Genomic DNA, 20,794 nt, shown 5'->3' with positions numbered 1-20,794 from the left:
GTGATTGGAAATACCATGTCTTGGGTCAGGTGCTCCTTAGTCATCAAAGTAACGTCTTTGCTTTTTAACACTGTAACGAGTAGGCAGATGGAGATATGGGTCTGGCACTTTAGCGGTCATATGGAGGATGAGTTTAGGGGGACATCATACTAGAGGTAAGGAGGCCTTTTAAGAAAGTAGTCTCCTCCTGCAGGAGAAAGATGGTGAGGGCTTTAGTGGAGCAGAGACAGCAGGGGTTAAGGGGGTAAATGGTTTCTTTGCTCTCCGTTCTCTAACTCTTCAGACATTGATTCACAAGCACAAGGTTATGTGCATTGCTTTTATGGAAAATGGTAATTACCAAGCTGGAAAGTTTGGTTTTTTTTTCCAGTTTGCAAATTATTATTATTGTTGTTGAAAATATACACAGAAAACATAAACCAATTCAACAATTTCTGCTTTTATAATTCAGTGACATAGATCTCTTTCTTCAAGTTGTGCAGCCATTCTCACTGTCCTTTTTTGAATTGTTCCTCCCCATTACATGAACTCACTGCCCCCAAAGTTTCCTACCTAACCTTCAAGTTGCTGTTGTCAATTTGATCCCATATAGATAGTACTTTAAAAGAGCACAATGCTCAAAACAGACATTCTTTACTAATTAGGCTAAATTATCGTTTGGCTTAAAGTAGACTTCAGGGGATATTTTTGGTTTAAAGTTTAAAGATTATCTCAGGGCAATTGTTTTTGGGATTCATCCAACCTCAATGGCCTTTAGAAAGTCTGTAATCCATGAGAACTTGAAATTCATTCTGCATGTTCTCCCTTTTGACCAGGATTCTTTTATAGAATCTTTGATTGAAATATTCAGTCATGGTAACCCGACACCATCCAGTTCTTCTGGTGTCATGGGAAAGGAAGTTCTTGTTCATGTCCTTTTTCTCTTCCTGTTCCTGACTCTCCTTCTTTCGCTGCTCCAGATGAATAGAGACAATTGCTGTGTCTCGGATGTCTGATGAGGTAGAATATTTAGCATGCTTGTGACTTAGGCTTGTGTTATTAATGTATTTTTCCAGCCTTCTAAAGTTTGTGCAAAAAAAAAAAAGTGTCAGAAGAGTATTTCAGCTCTCTCATTTTATGGGAGTCATGGAGTGGTTTACCCAGATCACATAGGGCTAGAGCTAGAATCCTTTCCAGCTTCTAATTCTTCCTACTGCCCTGCTGCTGATCTCTCAGCTTTGTGTTTACTTGTAAATATTTAAAACAGTGCTATAAAGATACACAGAACATCAGAGAAGCCACGCTTTAAGCAATCCATTCTTGTCCCCAAGGGTACATTAGAGCTAAAATCTTGAAATTAATAGTTACTCACTTACCCAGAATCAATATATTCCCTGGCTGAGATGAGTGGTTGTTTTCAGACATAACACAAAAGGTATCTGGAAGAGGGAGGGTAACTGAGTGTTGCTGGGAAGGGCGGGTACCCTGCAATGGAACACCAGGACAGAGGCCCAGCTTCAAGCCAATTCAAAATCTATGTCAGTGGCTTGCCCCCACGGAGGGCTGGACATATGAAATTAGTGACTGGGCCCTTGAGGCTAAGAACCTTGAGTTTGAAAACTTTCAGGAAACCCAATTTCCTAGTCTGTACCCACCACCCCAATTCCAGGTGCCATCTGGTTTGGATCAACATCTTTTCTTCATCAAACAAATTTTACCTGTCTAACCTTAAGTGAGAGGAGCCCTGGTGGTGCAGTGGTTAAAACACATGGCTGCTATCCAGAAGGTTGGCAGTTCAAACCCACCAACTACTCTTCAGGAGAAAGATGTGGCAGCCGGCTTTCATAAAGATTACAGCCCTGAAAATCTTATGGGGCAGCTCACAAGGGGTTGCTACTACAGCAATGGGTTTTTTTTTTTTTTAACCTTATGTGACTATCGCTAGCCCTGAGTACAAATTCACCCGTGAACTTGATATTCTAAGGAAAAAACTATATAATTAAAAGACAGGAAGGAGTGTTCGTGTAATATGGCCTCAGTTTATGAGTAAACCACCACCGTCTCTGTGTCCTACTGTGGTGGCTTCACATTGTTATGATGCTGTAAGCTCTGCCATCAGTATCTCAAATACCAGCAGGGTCACTCATGGTTGACAGGTTTCAGTGGAGCTCCCAGAATAACACAGACTAGGAAGAATGGCCTGGCGATCTACTTCCAAAAATCAGTCAATATCTCTTGACCCCTTTGCTTTGGACACTTCATTAACTGATAAAAACCAAGTCCACCACGTTGAGTCTATCCCAACCCACAGCAAATCATTAGGAGGCATCAGTTGCCAGAGGAGGACGTCATGCTTGGTGAGGGCAAGCAGGGCAAGCGACACCCTCAGTGAGAGGGACTGGCTCCAGAGCAGTAACGATGAGCTCAAACATGCAGCAACCGTGAGGATGACACAGGACCCGGCAATGCTTCCTTGCTTTGTGCGTAAGGGTGCCATGAGTTGGAACCGACTAACGGCTGTCTATCTATCCTAGGAGTTAAACTGCATGATGTATTTAGGTTATAAAAATCCTTAAAAAGGGTCAGATTTTTAAAAATTGTTTTATTGTAGAATAAGAAATTGTTAAATAACCACACTAACATAATGAATCTATAGTGAAATGCCATATTCCTTACCAGCAACTTTCACTCCTAAACTATCTCAGGAACAAATGTTCACCAAATGCCTTCCTTTTAGAAGGCACTTTAAGGGAACTATTTTCTTACTAAATGGAAATAGCATGATCAACATTTAAGACCTCCTGTTTCCTGAAATGTTCATTTTATGTGGATATGTCAGTTTTATAGTGACTTAGGGTCTAAAATTGGAGCCATTATTTCCTGTCTTTGAGTATAAAGAATGTGGCCCAGTTGGAGCTGGACTCACAAGGACATATCACAAGGCCCTGAGGTATAAAGACAATAGCTAGGACAATCTTGGAAAACATCTTTTAGGAAACCTTTCACATAAACAAATACTTGAGCACAAAAGACTCACATATTTTACACTCTTATCTATTTCTATTAAAAACCAAACCAAACCCATGCCCTCAGGTAGATTCTAATTCATAGTGACCCTATAGGACAAAGTAGAACTGCCCCATAGGGTTTCCACGGAGTGGCTGGTGGATTCTAACTACCAAACTTTTGGTTAACAGCTGAGCTCTTAACTACTGCACCAGCAGGTCTCCCTTTTCTGTTGGTGTTGTTAGGTGTCACTGAGTCAGTTCTGACTCATAGTGACCCTATGTACAACAGAACAAAACACTGCCCAGTCCTGCACCATCCTCACAATTGTTGCTATGCTTGAGCCCATTGCTGTAGCCACTGTGTCAATCCCTTTCGCTGAGGGTCTTCCTCTCTTTCGCTGACCCTCTATTTCACCAAGCGGGATGTACTTCTCCAGGGATTGATCCCTCCTGATAACATGTCCAAAGTATGTAAGACAAAGTCTCACCATCTTCGCTTCTAACAAGCATTCTGGTTGTACTTCTTCCAAGACAGACTTGTTCATTCTTTTGGCAGTTCATAGTATTTATTACTAAATATTTTTTTATTTAGTATATTCAGTATTCAGTACATTGAGTGTTCTCCCAAACCATAGCTCAAAGGCGTCAACTCTTCTTCAGTCTTCTTCAGTCATCGTCCCACTTTCACAGGCATAGGAGGCGATTGAAAACACCGTGGCTTGGGTCAGGGACACCTTAGTCTTCAAGGTGACATCTTTGCGTTTCAATTTTTAGCACTTAGTAAATAGTAAGGTTTACTGGACAAATTTACAGGCCCTCCTGACTGTAGCTACTAAAACTGGTACCAATGATTATCAAGAAAGACAGTCAAAATGTAAAATCATGGTGATTTAGCAGTTTTTAGCCAATCTGTGAAAAGGTGAAGCTTTAAATGACCTTTTGTAATGTGTATATACATTGATGATTTGTAACTTTCCGGGGCTCGGTAGACACGGCTCTGGCAGCATGCTTGTCCCTTTCCCACTTTCGCCCCTTGGAACATTTGCAGAATAAAACCTTTCTTCTTGCTTTACTATGACTTTGTGGTGATTTTACCCAGGACAATCCATAACTGACATGTTGTATCCTCATCTTATGTCTTCTTCTTTTAATTTAAAACTATTTTTGTTAAATTTGCCAGCTATGTATAGGAAAATGATGTGGTATATTTGTTGTTCTATTCTTTATAAAATATATTCTTTCAATATCTAAATATTTTGATATGTAAAATGAGCATAATATTGAGAATTCAGAACTGTCACAAAGATAATTCAATCAATATATTTTTCTACTTGTGTTTGGTAAACACAGGAGACTCTGGGTGGTACAAAGTGTTAACAGCTCGGTTGCTGAACAAAAGGTTGGTAGTTCAAGTCCACTCAGAGGTGCCTCAGAAGAGAGGCCTAGCAGTTAACTTCCAAAAAAAACAGCTGCTGAAAACCCTGTGGAGCACAGTTCTACTCTGACACATATGGGGTCAGCAGGAGTTGGAACTGCCTCCATGGCAACCAGATTGTTGTTGTTATTAATATACAAAATGATGTTTTGCTGGTGTTAAAAGATAATTTTCAGAGAAAGTCATGTTTCATACAGATTTAAAAGTGAACTTGTATGTTCAGATTTTTATTTTATGAGGGAATCAGGCAGATGTTACAACCATTTCAAAGAAAGCCAAAAGTGAAAAATTTACATGGAGTAAAGAAGTTGAACAGCAAATGGGGGAAAATAGTTTTTCAGTGGGGGAAGGGAAGTCTACAGAACAAGACAGAGTTTGCATATCTGTCCATTACTAGGATTCACAAAGAGGGTCAAATTATCTCAAAGATTACAAACAGGGTTTGAATAGGACAGCCTGGAAGAGTGAGCTACAGGTAATACACAGTTTTCCCTTTAAGTTTCTTTTTTTTCCTCGAGTGACCATATATAAGAATCCACTCAGAGGCAACTTTTTTTTTTTTTTTTTTAGAGTAACCATATAATCAAACAATGCATTGCATTGGACAAATCTGCTGTAAAAGATCTCTTTAAAGTGTTAAACAGTAAAGATGTCGTTTTAAGGACTAAGGCACTCCTGACTCAAGCCATTGTGTTTTCCATCGCTTCATATGCATGCGAAAGCTGGACAGTGAATAAGGAAGACAGAAGAAGAATTGATGCCTTCGAATTAAGGTGTTGACAAAGAATGCTGAATATACCATGGGCTGCCAAAGAATGAACCAGTCTGTCTTGGAAGAAGTACAGCCAGAGTGCTCCTTAGAAGCGAGAGTGGCAAGACTTCATCTCACATACTTTGGACATGTTATCAGGAGAGACCGGTCCTTGGAGAAGGACATCATGTTTGGTAAAGTATAGGGTCAGCGAAAAAGAGGAAGACCTTCAACAAGATGGATTGACAGAGTGGCTGTTACAATGGGCTCAAGCGTAGCAACAATCACGAGGATGGCACAGGACTGGCAGTGTTTCGTTCTGTTGTATATAGTGTCCTGTGAGTCGGAACCAGCTTGATGACACCTAACAACAACATAAGAAGAGAAGACAGACACAGAGGGAAGATGGCCTAACAACCACATGTTTCAAGGAGTCACACTTAAATTCCTTTAAGCGTCAGCTTGCAACCATACTTGCCCGAACCCAAAAGATGACTTCTCATAACACAGGTTCAGAAGCAATTTATTGTGTTGTTATTGTTGTCAGGTGCCACAAGTCAACCCTGACTCACAGCAATCCCATGTATAATGGAATGAAGTGCTACCCGGTCCTGTGCCACCCTCACCACCATTGCTGTGTCTGAGCCCATTATTGCCTCCACTGTGTCAGCCCATCTCATTGAGAGTCTTCCACTTTTTTGCTGACCCTCTACTTTACCAAGCATGATGTCCTTCTCCAGGACTGGTCGCTCCTGACGACGTGTCCAAAGTATGTGAAACGAAGACTCACCATCCTCACTTCCAACGAGCATCCTGACTACTTCTTCCAAGATAGATGTGTTCACTCTTTCGGCAGGTCCATGGTATATTCAATATTTTTCACCAACACCATAAGTAATTAAACACCATAATTAGAAGGCATCAATTCTTCGTTATTCCTTTTTCATTGTCCAGCTTTCGCATGCATATGAGGTGATTGAAAACACTACGTTTTGTGAGACATTGGTATTTAACTCTTGCAACTTTCCGTGCAGCTCAGTCTGTGTACCTGTGAAAAGCATGCCCTCATTTACTGATAATTCTTACTTGCAAGGCTAACTTTATAAAGCCCATAAAAGATCATCCTAAAGACATAAAACAGATGGAAATTATTAGCAAAGAAAACAGTTTTGAATTTTAAGAAAAACATATTAGAAAGAAAGCTGGAATCTAGCTAAATAAAAAAGGAAGGACCAGGGAGATTAACCTCAGGAGTTGTTAATATTACTTAACTGAAGAAATAGAGCAGCTTCTATTACACTTGTTTCACACGGTCTTGTGTACATTATTTCCATGTACTCTTTACCAGACTTAATTCAGGGTAGGGGCTGTGTCTAGATTAGCGTGGTCTCCTCCACCGAGCCAAGTGCTTTGTACATAATATATGTTGATGAGTGAGTGTAAGATAGACTGGAACTCAGCAAAGTCGTCTCTATGGTGAGTGAAGTGTCATTCCCAGACATGGTCCTTCTATTGCTATAAGGAGCCCTGGTCTCGTGGATAAACCCATTGCCATCAAGTTGATTCTGACTCATAGCGACACTGTAGGACAGAGAAGAACTGCTGCATAGGTTTCTACGGCTGTAATCTTTACGGAAGCCGACTGCCACATCTTTCTCCTCGGAGCAGCTTCCCTTCAGTTAGCAGCCAAGCACTTAACCACTGCTCCTTGTCTCATGGATAACTTCTACTGAGTGTTTAAGAATACAAGAAAAGTAAATTTGTGTTTAATCAAATTAAATCATTATCCTGACAAACTTATTTCAACAGCAAGTGTGTTTTCCAACTTGATGATGGTTTCCGAGATCTTTAAAACAATTCAATACCAGTCATCAAATGAAAGACCATCAGGCCTTTCTTCTGAGACACCTCTGGGTGGGCTCGAACCACCAACCTTTGAGTTATTAGTCGAGTGCTTAACCGTTTTGCCACCCAGGAACTCCTCCCATCATCTTCAGGTAACTTAAAATCTTTACTACTAAATAAAGTTAATTAGATCTTCATTCATTAGATCATTGCTAAATAAATTAGAATGTGAAAACATGAATTGCCAAACATCATTGTAAGTTTATACATTTTTTAATCTCCTATTTTTACAGGGTACAGAGAGGCTTCATACACCTGAATATGTTGATGAACGTGCTCATTTTTGCTACTTTGGAGAGTTGTGCTGCAAAGGACATGTGTGGATATAGAAAGCTGTAGAAGAATTGTGGGAAAAGAATTTTATTTGTCCTGGTCAAACCTGACCAAGATTTGAAGGGTTTATTTATAAGACTTTCCAAAAGCGCTTTAGTATCAAATATTATACTGATACAAAACTCGAATTTGGTTTTCTCTCTGTTAGAAGGACAAAAAAATATTCTTGGATTATTGGTGGGATCTTAATAGGAGGTTGTAAAAGGTTATTTTTCATCTTCTGTGTAATCCACATAGAAAGAGCCCTGGTTGCACAATGGTTAAGTGCTCGGCTGATAACCAAATGGTCAGTGGTTCAAACCCACCCAGCAGCTCTGAGGGAGAAAGACCTGGTAATTACAACCTAGGAAACCCTATGGAGCAGTTCTACTCTGTCATATGGGGTCGATACAAGTCAGGGTCAACCCCATGGTGCCTGACAACAACAATCTGCCTAGATAACAGAGCCCGTCTCTTAGAGTATAACCTTCTATAGTATACATCGACTTTATTCTGACCTTGGTAATTTAAGAAAACAAAGCTTTCTCACACAGGAAAAAAGCTAAGGTTCTTCACAGTCATGTTATCCCCTACATTTCCTTTGAAAATATTTTATTGTAACTTTAGTCAAATACTACTCAAGTATTCTGAGATCCATGATCCTAGATAGTCAATTATCCCATGATCCTATCTTAATCAAGTATTCAAATCTCCTGACAATTTTTGATACTTTGCCTTCTCAAAATTGAATTCTAAATAGTATATTTACACCTCAAACTGTCTTGGAGACTTCCCAGAGGGTCCACAGAAAATCACAAAGAATTTGTTCTGTCTTTCTATTATGTAGTGTATATATAGACACAGAGAGACAAAGAGATTTATCTCAAGGAAATCGCTCACGTGGTTGTAGAGCTGGCAAGTTCCAAGTCCATGGGTCAGACATCAGGCAGGAGGCTTCTCCCTGTTCATGTGGCTGTAGGAGCTGACAAAGCCAAGACAGGCGGGTAACACCACACACCACTGGCTCAAGTCCCAAGAATCAGAGGTCAGATGATGAAGAGCTGGATGCAGGATCCAGAGCAAGCAAAAGCCAGTGAGCTTTGCCAGAATGTCTATATATATTGGATGCAGGCTACACCCCCTAGGAAATTCCTCTTACAACTGATTGGCTGATCACAAAAATTTACATAGTGAAAGTGATTACATTATATTTCAAAATGGAGGATAACTACATCATTGCATAACCACCAAACTACATCATTACACTGAGAATCATGGTCCAGCCAAGTTGACACACAACCTTAACCATCATACCATGTTATATCTATTTATCAATGTCTTGGTGCTACTTGCTTGCTATTAGACAATAACAGTATAGTTTTATCCATCATAATTTCAGTTATTTTTTGAATGTTAACTTGGTCAGAACTTTACTTCTTTAATTTGAATCCAGCATCTTCCAGGGCAGTGGTTTCCAATTGGAGATTCACATTTTTTCAATGAAATCTGATATTATTATTATTACCATTGTCACCATCATCATCCCTGGAAAGCTTTTAGAATCTTCTCTTTACCCTGATTAAAAAAAAAAATGCTACTGATATTTTATGAGAATGTGCTTCTTCTAAATTACTATTTCTTTTGTGAGTACTCAGAAATCCTTTTCAGTCTTGGTAGTCATATCCCTCAGTTCTGGGGAATTTTCTTGAATTATTTCTTCCACTTTCTCTGCTCTATCTGAAGCTTCTATTACACAGATGTCAGACCCTCAGAAGAATACTCTAATTCCTTTACGCTTTCTCTCTTCTTGTCTAACCCTTTACTGCTGTGTTCCGTTCTTCTCAACATTTTGTATTTCCTCAACTTTGTCCTCCAATCCTTCCATTAATTTCTGCTATCATGTTTTCAATATCTGAGAGATCTTTATTATTCCCTAAATGTTCCTCTTTTTCATAGCAAGCTATTCTTATTTTATTGCTGGAATCAAAATCTTTTCTTATCTCTCTAAGGATATTAATAGTAGTTTCTTTTTTAAGATTTCTTTCTCTCTCTGCTTTGTTCCTTCTGTTTGGTTTGTTTGGTGCCAGGCTTTTCTCAAATATCAGTGATCCTTGGTAGTATCTCAAAATGAAAAACGAGACAACCAGTGCAAGATGGGTAGACCTGGTGTCTGGGCAGATCTCACGGATGATCAGGCCTCACTCTAATGTCAGTGAACAAGGCCTGGTCATTTTGTGGGGACCCAGAGACAAGAGGAGTCCCAGGGTGGTGAAAATGGTTAACACACTTGGTTGCTACCAAAAGGTTGATGGTTCAAATCCACCCAGAGGTGCCTTGGAAGAGAGGCCTAGTGACCGATCTACCTCTGAAAACGCAGTTATTGAAAACCTTCTGACTCACATGGGGTCGCCAGTAGTTGGAGCCGCCTCAACTGGACCACAACTGTATGATTCCCCTCCTCCCCCCACCGAGGAGTAAGGAAGCTGACTGTCATCATTCTAGGACCCAAGAGTGAAAAGGATTCAAGGTTCAGTACACAGAGCTCCACTTCATCTTCCTTCCCATGTGTCCCCTGGCTGTCTCCCCTCCCTCAGCTGGGCCTGGTGTCCTGAGACTGTGTCTCCAGCAGTCAATGTCTTCCTAAGGCAGAGCTAGGAAGGTGGGGAGAGACGAGGAGCAGCTCTGAGGGTCTCTGTCATTGTTAGGTAGAGTCAGTTGAATCCCACTCAAACGGACTCCATGTGCAGAGTAGAACTGCCCCCCAGGGTTGCCTAGGCTGTAATCTTTATGGGGAAGCCCTGGTGACACAGTGATTAAGAGCTCAGCTGCTAACCAAAAGGTTGGCAGTTTGAATCCACCAGCTACACCTTGAAAACCCTGTGGGGCAGTTCTGCTCTGTCCGGTAGGGTCGCTATGAATCAGAACTGACTCACGGGTAGAGTTTGGCTTTCTCTTTTTTTTTTAATCTCTAAGGTAGCATATCACCAGGTCTTTCTCCCATGGAGCCACTGGGTAGGTTCAAACCAAGAACTGTCAAACTTTGGGTTAGCAGCCGAGTACGTAACCATTGCACCACCAGGGCTCCTGACTCCTTGCACTAACTGCTAGCTACCAGCTGAAAAAACTGAGAGAAGGAAGACCACAAGGATTGATGTGCAAATCAGCACTAATTACTAACCCTTGAATTCTGCACCCAGGAGGCAGTTTGGGTGATCATTTGCCTGTGGGTTACCAAAAAGTGCTTTCCCTGCACTTTAAAGACTTCTCCTCAGAGCCTGGGAGCGAAGTGCAATTTCTGAACAAAGGGGACCAGCGATGAGCTCTCCAGCGAGACACTATGCCTTCTGTTGGGAACAAACATATGCTATAGATGTTTATCACGCAAAGGGGAGCCTGCCAGCTAGTGCGAGAATCTCTTGTTAAAGGAAACTTCTCTGCTCCCACCAGCTCCTTTTCTGCTTCCTTCTCTGGATTCTCTTCTCAGAACGTGTAAGATCTCACCCTCCTGTTAACGCATCTGCTTCCTATTTATACAAAGTGCACTCTGAGAGGAGAATTTTTTTCCTTTCTTTGGTCCTCAGTGATATGTGTTGCTGCATGGGAATTCCACTCTTGGAGCTGTGCCAGCTCACAGCTCTCTGTTTAAACAGACCAAATAAATACACCGTTGTCTCTTCTGCATGAGGAAAATGCTGTGATCAACAGGACTTTTTGTCTCTATCAAGTACAGCCACTTGGATTATTTTAAAACAAACAAAAAAGTTAATTTTAAAGTCAGGGCACCTACTGTGGAAATTTCTTTCCTGAGGAACCTTTGTAAACTCAGCTTTCGTTTTCTTTGCTCTCTTAGAGACTGCTGCACAGGGCTGGGAACCCTGGTGGCACAGTGACTAAGAGCTCAGCTGCGAACCAAAGGTTTAGCTGTTCGAATCCACCGACTGCTCCTTGGGAGCCCTATGGGGCAGTTCTGCTCTGTCCTCTAGGGTCCCTGTGGGTTGGAACTGACTCGACATCAATGAGTTTGGCTTTTTGGTTTTTATACAGGACTGGGAGGAGCCCTGGTGGCTCAGTTGTTAAAGCCCTTGGTTGCTAACCGAAAGGTCAGCAGTTGGAACCCACCCAGGTTCTCCGCTGGAGAAAGACCTGATGATCTGCTCCCATAAAGATTACAGTCTAGAAAACCCTACGGGGCAGTTCTACTCTGCCACATGAGGTCCCCATGAGTTGAAGAAATGCTGGACAGCAGCAGGCTGCATGGCTGAAGGGACTCCTGGGTGTCACAAACAGTTAAGGACTCAACTACTAGCCAGGAGGTTGGCGGTTCCAACTCACCCAGAGGCTCCTCGGAAGAAAGGCCTGAGGAACTGCTTCCAGAAGGTTACAACCACAGACATTCTGTGAGGCACAGTTCTCCTTGCACATACGGGGACGCTCTTAGAATCAACTTGACGGCAGCTGGTACTGGTGGGTTATACAGAACTGAGAGTTGAGGCTCCCAGTGCTCCAGCACCCACCACTTGTCAGAGAAAATGCAGGGTGGGTCCACACAACTGCACACCAAACACTTTCTACACCTCATAAACAGATAGAGCGATCTCCTTAAGGACCGCATACCAGGAGGGCTATAAGCTTACCATGGCGAATGGGGATGCCATCCAGGGTGACGTGCTTATAAATAGGATTTGTTGTTGTTGTTGTTGGGTGCCATCGAATCAGTTCCAACTCACAGCAACCCTATAGGACAAAGCAGAACTGCCCCATGGGGTTTCCAAGGAGGAGCTGGTCAGTTCACACTCCTGACTTTTTGGTTAGCAGCCAATCTTAACTACTGTGCCCTTCGGGCTCCTTCAACTCACAGCGACCCTATATAACAGAGCAGAACTGCCCATTAGGGTTTTCTGGCCGTAATCACCAGGTCTTTCTTCCACAGAGCCGCTGAGCGGGTTGGAACCACTGGCCTTTCAGTTAGCAGCCAATGGCTTAACCACTGTGCCACCAAATACACCAGTTGCCATTGAGCTGATTCCAACTCATAGTAAGCCTGTAAGGCAGACCAAAACTGCTCACAGGACTTCTTTGCCAAAGCAGACTGTCACATTTTTCTCTCACGGAGCAGCTAGAGGTTCGAACCGCCAACCTTTTGGTTTACAACCTAGCACTTTAACCACTGTGCCATTAATCAGGGTTCTTTATAAACCGGGTACAGAGGCAAAAACAACACCTCTTTTCTTTGGACCAAGGGAATACCTTATGACGATGGCCGGGTTTTATCTCAGGGTCACCGTGAGTCAGAGCCAACTGCGTGGCAACTGGTTTTATATACACGTGGGTAAATATATTCATAGATATAAAACGAAAGTTCCACAAAGGCTGCTTATCCTTCCTATCTGCAAAACTCTCTCTTACTTTTTACTTCTTTTCCAATTCCATTTCCTTTAAAAAAATATTCCAATCATAACTCACTAAATTGATTTCATAAACCACTAATGGGTTGCAATCTGTAGTTTGAAAAATAATACTCTCAACCAATTAAGTATTTTACCTTACTTCGAGTTTCTTCAATCAATTTGATGCACCAGAGACAGACCATGTCATTTGTGAAGTGACAGCCAAGACCAACATGGCTTATATTGGTTTACCAATCCACAAATGTCCCTCTAGCCCCCTCCCACCTTTCTCTATAGATTAGTATGGTTGGAGTCCTGGGAATCTCACCAGGCATTTCCTTTATCTGCAGGAAGTATCTATTTTCAGTTGGAGAAAAGAATCCCTATGCGAGAACACACTAAAGTGTGTTGTAAATCTAACAGAAACTGATTCACGGGCTTGGTTGTCAGCCCAGTCCAGCTTCCTTCCCACAACAAGTGTGACTAGAACCTCAAATTCATCTTCCTTAGTGTGTGACCACATAGTGTGGTGATCCTGAGATACATTTGCTAGTTAATAATTAATCATAAGGGTCTCTTCTAATAGCGGCAGAAGGGAGATTGAGTGGGTAGGGTATTCCCTCCCTGGAGAAAGATTTCCAACAATGACACCATAGCAAAATGCCTTAAAGGCATAAAGGCAGCAGCTTTTATGAAACCTAGATAGCATGTTAGAGTTTAAAATACAATCCTCTTTACAAACAGGTTTTAGTATCACTATACGCTTACAAAGGAGCCCTGGTGGCTCAACGGTTAAGTGCTCAGCTGCTAATTGAAAGGTCAGTGGTCTGAACCTGCCCAGTGGCTCTGAAGGGGAAAGACCTGGTGATCTGCTTCCCTAAGATCACAGCCTAGGAAACCCTATGGGGCAGTTCTCCTCTGACACATGGGGTCATTATGAGTTGGAATCAATTCAGCAGCACCCAACAACAATGACAGCATAATGCTTACTATTCTGTATCGCCTCACTCCCGGGCCCGTATACCCCTAAACCCAGCCTGTCATAGAACACACCAGGCTTATTCCTCAGAGCACACATCCTGACTGTAACTGATCATTCCGTCTTTATTTGTTTTATGTCTGCTAGCCTACCTTTTTTTTTTTTTTTTTACCCTACTTAGACTGGAAGCTGATTAATTCAACATGGAATCCACAATGCCTTGCCCAGTGCTTGGCACATCAAAGGTACTCAGTAAATACTTGCCCTATAGGGTTTCCTAGGCTGTAATCTTTACAGGAGCAGATCACCAGGCCTTTCTCCTCCAAAGCCGCTGGCTGGGTTTGAACCTCCAACATTTCTATTAGCAGCCAAGTGGTTAACCATTTGCACCACTAGCGCTCCTTAGTCTCAGGGGGTGCTATAAAGAAAAAGAAAGGAAATGATGCGGAGCTCGATATGACTGGAATGTGGAGGGCTGAGAAGGGGACGGTAAGCAGGAAAGGGAGCAGAAGCCTTGTGGTGGGGGGTCTGGTACCCCAGGTCAGGACTGGGTATTTCATTTCAAGGGCAATGAGAAGAAAACCCAGTTGCCACCCAGTTGATCCCAACTCACAGCGCTCCCGTGTGGGTCAGAATAGAATGTGCTCCATGGGGTTTTCAGTGGTTGATTTTTCAGAAGTAGATAGCCAGGCCTTTCTTCTGAGGTGCCTCTGGGTGAACTCAAATCTCTAACTTTTTGGTTAGCATCTGAACTCGTGAACAGTTTGCACCACGCAGGGACTCCTCGGGCAATGAGAAGTTCAGAGAAATTAAATGGATCACGAAGGCCACAAACCTAATAAGTGCTGGAGCCCAGGCTAGAACCCCGAATCCCTGCCTGTCAGTACTTACAGGTTTCCCCGGAACTGCATGGTTGAATACATGTTCACGTTTATCACACACAGCACCCTGCACCCTGTAACTCAGACATCTGATCTTTTCCATCTGCTTTCATGATGCTCAAAAGTCAACTCTGAATTTCAAATTCTCATGCACGCCAGACATCCTGCAGCCATGGAGGCTGGATAAACCCCTGAAGATATTGCCCTGAGATAATCTTTAAACCTTAAACCTAAAATATCCCCAGAAGTCTTCTTAAAGGCAAACAATATTCTAGCTTGACTAGTAAAAAATATCTGCCTTGAGCTGTATGTTCTTTTAAGATCTACTTATTTGGATCAAATGGACGGCAGCAACTAGAAAGGTTAGATAGGAAGCTTAGGGGGCAGTGAGTTTATGTTAATGGGAAGAACAACTCAGAAATAGAGGGGGAGGATGGCTGCACAACTTGAAGAATGTGATCAATGTCACTGAATTGTACACGTAGAAAATTTTGAACTGATGTATGCTTTGTTGTATATATTCTCAACCACAACAAAATAAAAAAAAAAATTTTTTAAAAGGAATCAACCTGAGAATGGCAAGGGGACGTTTTAGTGTTCTACTTACCCAGTCTCATTCTATACCCAGTTCTGCCCTGGTTTTCCTCTTTCTTATTTGAAGAGATTTTTCTACAAGTACAGGACAAAACAGTATTGATTCTAAAAAGAAAGGTCATGCTTCCACCATAGCCTTGCCTTAAAACAAACAACTTCTATTCCACTCAAAAAGAAGAAGAAAAAAATCACGTATGAGCAGGTAAGTAATATCTGGCAAAACAGAGAAGCCTTCTGTCAAATAATAAGAACGCTGTTCCTTCCAGCCCTTGCTCTCCCAAGGTCACAGGCAGCTGGCGTAAATATTGCATGAAACCTGTTTTGCAAAGAATCGCTGTCTATGATGATATATAAAGACGGAAGTCCTTTGGCAGAGTCTACCTTTTTCAGTATTACACGCTTTTATTTTCTGCCAGGAGGAGAAAAGTGGCCCTTTCTCGTTACGTAAACAGACACACCCTTTCGTGCAGGGTTAAGACCTTATCACGGTCTCCGTGTACAGTCCACGGTCTCCGTGTACAGTCCACGGTCTCCATGTACAGTCCACAGTCTCCGTGTGCAGTCCAGAGCTATCAAAGGCTCTTTATGAAAGAATATGTCAGGTGACAGGGTGTGCTGCAATTCCACTCAAGTCCAAATCCTCACTGGCTGAAAGAGCAAGAGTATATTATGACACCAAGTTTACATGGGGGAAATAGAAAAGATACTCTTTTCTTCTTTTATTATGATTTAATCCTTTGCTGCAGTATGAACCGTCGTACAATCGAATACTGAGTAGGTACCCTCAGCCTTAAAAGTGTTTTATAAAAAGAACCCAATTTTGCCAAATATATTCGCTCTCAACAAACAGTTGCTGAACAACTATTTTGGGTGAAGCACTTTAATAGGTGCTGTTAGAAGTGCAACCTGTCAGCCCGAAGCTAAACATTTGCCTACGTACATTGGCTGAAAGGTCTGGTACAATAAAAAAAACACCCTGTGTGAGTGGATTCAGCATGCGTTGGTGAAGTTTTACCTTATTATTAAAAATCCCATAATTACTGCCAGGGGACTTCTTGTTTTCATCACTTAGAACTGACCTCAAGTACAGTACTTCGAAAGTAGTATTATTTAGGGAAAGACTAGAGGAAGAAAAAAAGGAGTCTCCATTGCCTTGCTTTTCACGTTGCTTCTCTTACAGCCGCTCAGCCTCCTTTTTACTTTTGCTATATTCAACGTACTTTTGTTAAGTACCAGGCACCATGCTTGACACTGAGGATTACAAAGGTGAACAAGAAAGACAGGGTTGCTGCTTCGTGAAATTTGCAGTCTGATGGGGGACACAAACAAACAAAGCAATAATATGAAGCTTACAGGCGTCATGATGGAGAAAGTAGAGGTTACCATCGGGGCACATCGTGGAAGCGTCAGTAGTCTTTAACACAGAGTGGAGAGTACCCCGTGGTGCAGATGGTTAACATGCTCTCTGCCAACTGAGAGCCTGGGGGTTTAAGTCCACTCAGAGGCGCTTTGGGAGGAAGGCCTGGGCGTCTACTTCCAAGAAACCGGCCACTGGAAGTCCAGTGGGCGCAGTTCTGCTCCGACACCCTTGGGAGGAAGGCCTGGGCGTCTACTTCCAAGAAACCGGCCACTGGAAGTCCAGTGGGCGCAGTTCTGCTCCGACACCCTTGGGAGGAAGGCCTGGCCGTCTACTTCCAAGAAACCGGCCACTGGAAGTCCAGTGGGCGCAGTTCTGCTCCGACGCCCTTGGGAGGAAGGCCTGGCCGTCTACTTCCAAGAAACCGGCCACTGGAAGTCCAGCGGGCGCAGTTCTGCTCCGACACCCTTGGGAGGAAGGCCTGGCCGTCTACTTCCAAGAAACCGGCCACTGGAAGTCCAGCGGGCACAGTTCTGCTCCGACACCCTTGGGAGGAAGGCCTGGCCGTCTACTTCCAAGAAACCGGCCACTGGAAGTCCAGTGGGCACAGTTCTGCTCCGACGCCCTTGGGAGGAAGGCCTGGCCATCTACTTCCAAGAAACCGGCCACTGGAAGTCCAGTGGGCGCAGTTCTGCTCCGACGCCCTTGGGAGGAAGGCCTGGCCATCTACTTCCAAGAAACCGGCCACTGGAAGTCCAGTGGGCGCAGTTCTGCTCCGACACCCTTGGGAGGAAGGCCTGGCCGTCTACTTCCAAGAAACCGGCCACTGGAAGTCCAGCGGGCACAGTTCTGCTCCGACACCCTTGGGAGGAAGGCCTGGCCGTCTACTTCCAAGAAACCGGCCACTGGAAGTCCAGCGGGCACAGTTCTGCTCCGACACCCTTGGGAGGAAGGCCTGGCCGTCTACTTCCAAGAAACCGGCCACTGGAAGTCCAGTGGGCACAGTTCTGCTCCGACACCCTTGGGAGGAAGGCCTGGCCGTCTACTTCCAAGAAACCGGCCACTGGAAGTCCAGTGGGCGCAGTTCTGCTCCGACGCCCTTGGGAGGAAGGCCTGGCCATCTACTTCCAAGAAACCGGCCACTGGAAGTCCAGTGGGCGCAGTTCTGCTCCGACACCCTTGGGAGGAAGGCCTGGCCGTCTACTTCCAAGAAACCGGCCACTGGAAGTCCAGCGGGCACAGTTCTGCTCCGACACCCTTGGGAGGAAGGCCTGGCCGTCTACTTCCAAGAAACCGGCCACTGGAAGTCCAGCGGGCACAGTTCTGCTCCGACACCCTTGGGAGGAAGGCCTGGCCGTCTACTTCCAAGAAACCGGCCACTGGAAGTCCAGTGGGCGCAGTTCTGCTCCGACGCCCTCGGAGTCTTCATGGGTTGAAATGGACTCAGTTTCATAGATAGCGTAGGGTAGAGAGAGGGAAAAGGGGACATGGCAGGGAAAACATCCCAAAGGAAGACACACTTATCTCACTCCGTGAAAACTTCCCTCAAAGTCCCACCATGACCAGGGGAAGAACCCAGGTTTTGGAACTAGGATTTGAACTCAGCTCCATCTGACTCCCCTTTGTCCTCCTGCTAGGTACCCTGCCAGCTCCAGCTGGTTCACTCCTGAATTGGTCTTGCTTCCTCAAATCCAGCAGTTGCTGAGCTGGAGGGGACCTGGGATACGTGTGCCCACCAACCTGTGATGCTATCTCCACCATTCTCGGTTTTCTGCTGCTTTGGTTTTAGGAGAGAATTTCAGTTTCTGCTGAGACTGGAGCACTGTCCTGGACTCAAGTTGGTTTGGGCAGGACCTTGGTCCTCTGTCTCTGGCTGTTGTTGGGTGCTGTCCAGTCTATTTTGACTCTTAGTGACCCCATGTGACAGAGTAGAACTGTTCCATAGGGCTTCCTAGGCTGTCATTTTTACAGAAGAAAATCGCCAGGTCTTTTCTCCCGCAGACTCACCAGAAAAGTTCAAACAACCAACCTTTCAGTTAGCAGCTCAGCCCTTAACCACCCCAATACCAGGGCTCCTTGGTCCTCTGCTTATCTCTTGCCAAATTCTCACATTCTCACACCCTTCACCCCATTTCCCAGGGATCAAAAGGCCCAAATCTCTATGACTTCTGCTGCTGGATACGTCCCTGCTCCAGCCCAAATGGGAGTTGTAAGGATTGCCTGTAGCCCACCTGGCCCTCAAACCTGACTGCTCAAAACAAACACCATTTTATGAGGAAGGTAGCTACATCACCATGGACACTGTAAAGTACCAGGCACTTCTAGCTTTCCACTCACTTAGAGCAGGGATGTATGTTAGGAAGGGTCCTTTGGCTGAAAGCAACACAAATCATGATTCTCCCACTTCTTTAGTGGACACAAATATACACACACAGTACAAAGAAGTTGGGTAGCTCACAGGGCTAAAGGAAAACCTAAAGAACCATGTTTCAGAAAGGCCAGAAACCAGAGCTGTTCTGGGCATTGAGACAGCAGGAATGAAGGGACCATCTCTTCAGGAGGCCACCACTGAGATGAATCTTTGAACACATCTCCCAGGAAAGTACTGGATCGGCCAAGCTTTAGTCGTATGTCCACTATTGGCCAGAGGAAGGCAGCGCCATAATTGACTCTATCCAGTGGAAGAAAAGAGTCTCCAAATCACAACTGGATGCTGCCACCACAAGGACTAGACACTGGGCTGCAAAGATGAAAATGTCCTCTAGAGAAGTCAGTCTGCTGCTGGGTGAATTCTTAGAGTCTGAGCCCTGGGGATTCCTTGTCTACCCCCTCTCTGCCCCTGCCTGCGTGGGGTTTCAGCACGCCTTCTCTCTGGTTCCACATGACTTCTAATCCTCCCCATATGTGAGCACCAGGAGTCTTTGAACATACTTTCAAATAAAAATTAAGTATTAACAGTGGAAGAGAAACTCCATTTCCCCAGAATGCTCAATTAAACTAGCAATATAAATAACAGCAAGAACCCTCTAATAAGCCTCTTTGTTATTAAAAAAAAAAAAAAAATTCTGTACATTTATGTCATTTAGATCAACTCCTTCAAATGAAAATTACCCCTGTGAGCATCTCAACACTCAGTAGTCAATTCAAATATTAACTAATAATATGCTTTTCCTAGTGAGCTAAGACTTTTTTTTAAATAGGTAATGTGTCAGTTTTGTCTGGCTGTTTTCAACATTTTTTCTTTGTCTTTAATTTGCAGCAGTTTAATTATGATGTGTCTAGGCTTATATTTCTTTTCTTTTTTAAAAAATATTTCACTGTGTTTTCAGTGAAAGTTTATACAGCAAATTAGGCTCCCATGTGACAATTTCTATACAAACCGTTCAGTGACATTAGTTACGTTTTCACAGAGTGTCAAGGGTTCTTTTTAATTGCATTCTGGTTGTTCCATTTCCAGTGCTCTCGTTTCCCTGTCCCCTTCTCTTCTCATCTTCATTTTACAGTAATTGTTGACCTTTTGGTGAGCTAAGAATTTTCTGATCTAGTTTCCTGCTTGCATTTTGTTAAGATTCACCTAAATAAATTGAGCCAACACTTAGTTACATCTTTCCATTGGCCTAACCCCATTAGCCACCGTGAAGTTCACACGTTTTGTGGTGTCAGCTCGTTCTGCCTTCCTATTCCTTTACTGAAAGAATAGCCACATAAAAGCAGAAAATGCTAAGTCTGTTTTTCATTCTCTTTGTACTTGAGTGCTTAAGTGTTGGCCCTGGGGGCAATCTTTTGGCGTGAATTCTTTTGAGACTTGAGTGTGGAAGACGTGATACTCATCACTATGGCAAAGCTCCAATGGAGTTGGTGAGGATCAGAGTAATAATAAACTGAACAGCCACCATGTGTTGAGCCCTTCTGGGCTCCAGGTGCTGCCATAACACTTCATCTGCATTACACATTCATGCTGATGGGGTGATCCAGGAGAGGTGGGAAATCCAATCAAACAGAAGGGAGAATGGGTAATTACTGAAGCCAAGACCCTGAGTAGACAGAAAGGGATGGGAGGATGGGATCCAGAGCTCAAGTGGAGAATTTGGCCTTAAATAGGAACAAAGAAGTCCATCCATTGTAACATTGCCAAGATTCTGGTTGATTTAGTTTTGGAAAGATGAGGGACTTCTTTTGTCATGGCTTCTACTTTCTTGGGAGTCC

Source organism: Loxodonta africana, chromosome 17, assembly GCF_030014295.1.
Source record: "Loxodonta africana isolate mLoxAfr1 chromosome 17, mLoxAfr1.hap2, whole genome shotgun sequence".
Taxonomy (NCBI): Eukaryota; Metazoa; Chordata; class Mammalia; order Proboscidea; family Elephantidae; genus Loxodonta; species Loxodonta africana.
This window is presented reverse-complemented; position numbering follows the sequence as displayed.